We start from the raw sequence: 1,773 nt of genomic DNA on the forward strand, positions 1-1,773 counted from the left end.
GATTATTTCCAGATATTCTCTGGATTTCGACTACCACCAAGGATCACCCTTCTTATTGTTGTGACTTGTGAGTGGATCAGACAACGGTACAAGAAAGCTCTGGGAACTGCGTCAGAGGGGTATCCAAAAACTTCCAGACTAGTTCCAGATTACCACTGTGAGCTTCTCAGAGGCTGCAGATATGGTTTTCAGTGGTGGCCTGGACAATGACGTAAAGTGGTGGACAAAAGAATGAAGTCACGGAATCTCACAAAGGACATAAAGGACATGATAACTGGGATGCAGCTTAGTCCTGATGGGTCGTACCTCCTCACCAAAGTGATGGACAATGAGCTCATGATCTGGGATCTGCGCTCTTATGCACGAAGAACTGCAACATCAAGACCTTTACAGGACACCAGCACAACTTTGAGAAGATACTGTTGAAGTGCAGCTGGTCACCCGACAATCGCAAGGTCACTGCTGGGAGTGCTGATCGTATGGTCTACATCTGGGACATGACATCAAGGCGGATCCTGTACAAGCTTCCTGGGCACAACGGTTCCGTTAATGAGACCGCTTTCCATCCCACCGAGCCCATCATCGGATCCTGCGGCAGCGACAAGCAGATTTATCTCGGGGAGCTTTAGGACGCTGTCACTTCCCCAGCTAGGAATTCCTGTAATATTTGGGTAGCAAAGAGAACAGAAGACCACAGGTACCGTGTTGCTCTGTCAGACATTGAATGCTGGATTGCTGATCAAATTTTCAAACTGCTACTTATTCAGTACCCTTACGGTTCATGTTAAACTTGTGGCCATTCTGCCTTTTAATCACTAACTGGTGTGCTCTCTCCGAAAACCTTATTCACTTACGTGTTCCCTGCTGAATTATGTTGTCTAACTTGTGTATCGAGTGAAATGCTGTTTTAGTCTGTAAAATTACCTTTTTCTGTTAGACGAGTTTCTATTGGTGCTATATATATAACCAGAAAAAAGTTAAGTAAGCTAAAAGCTTGCCTTAAAAGGGAAAATCATATATTAATAAATTTGGTTGATCCTCTTTTAGTCAATAGTAGATTGTCAACAATGTGTTTGAACATAATTTATTAGCCGTCAACTTATATTCATGTGGCTCTGCTCAAAAGAGTATGACTGCATGGAGTGTCATTTTATTCACCATAGTCATGGCCGTCCGCCTTGGCTGCATGACAGCCAATTCTAGCCTTCTAGGTGATACCTGTTATTGATGAAAATACTGAGTTTTGGACAGTGGTTTCATTTCTTTCCAGTATCTGTAACTCATAACTAATAGCAAGATAAAAATACTTGTAAAAATTCTCTTTAATTTAAAAAAAAATGTTTTTAAGTGTGTTTATCTGGCTTGTTGGTGGTGGGGTTGAATTGTGTATATGTGAAGTTACATATTGCCTTTTGAAAGATCTTGAGACACCATGCTTTGGCAAAATGAATCAGTTTCATGTATACTTTTACGCCAATTCCAGGGAGCGAACGTTCCGACGAAGTAATCGTCGTTTGATTTTACGTTTGTGGCTGTGCGTGTGCTTGAACCTAGCGCATGCGTGAAATCAGCTGGAGAACATGTAAAGACCCAGTGGAGCCGCATGAAACAGGAGCCGCGCACTACTGGAGTCTTACCTTTGTCTTCCCTCCGTTCCTAAATATATGACGTTTTGGATCCAGCTAAGTATAGCAAGCTGATCACTCAGCCGGAGTGGATGCAACTCCAGAGAAATCTTCTATGTTGATATGCAGCCAAGTATAGCAAGCTCAC

The 1,773-nt window shown here is 42.6% G+C and overlaps 1 pseudogene; it reads left to right on the top strand.

Annotated features, from left to right (window-relative positions):
- The first annotated feature begins 70 nt into the window (after positions 1–70).
- On the top strand, positions 71–688 carry LOC123177665 (U5 small nuclear ribonucleoprotein 40 kDa protein-like; annotated as a pseudogene).
- Positions 689–1,773: the final 1,085 nt, after the last annotated feature.

The sequence above is a fragment of the Triticum aestivum genome, unplaced genomic scaffold (assembly GCF_018294505.1).
Source record: "Triticum aestivum cultivar Chinese Spring unplaced genomic scaffold, IWGSC CS RefSeq v2.1 scaffold164341, whole genome shotgun sequence".
NCBI classification, from domain to species: domain Eukaryota; kingdom Viridiplantae; phylum Streptophyta; class Magnoliopsida; order Poales; family Poaceae; genus Triticum; species Triticum aestivum.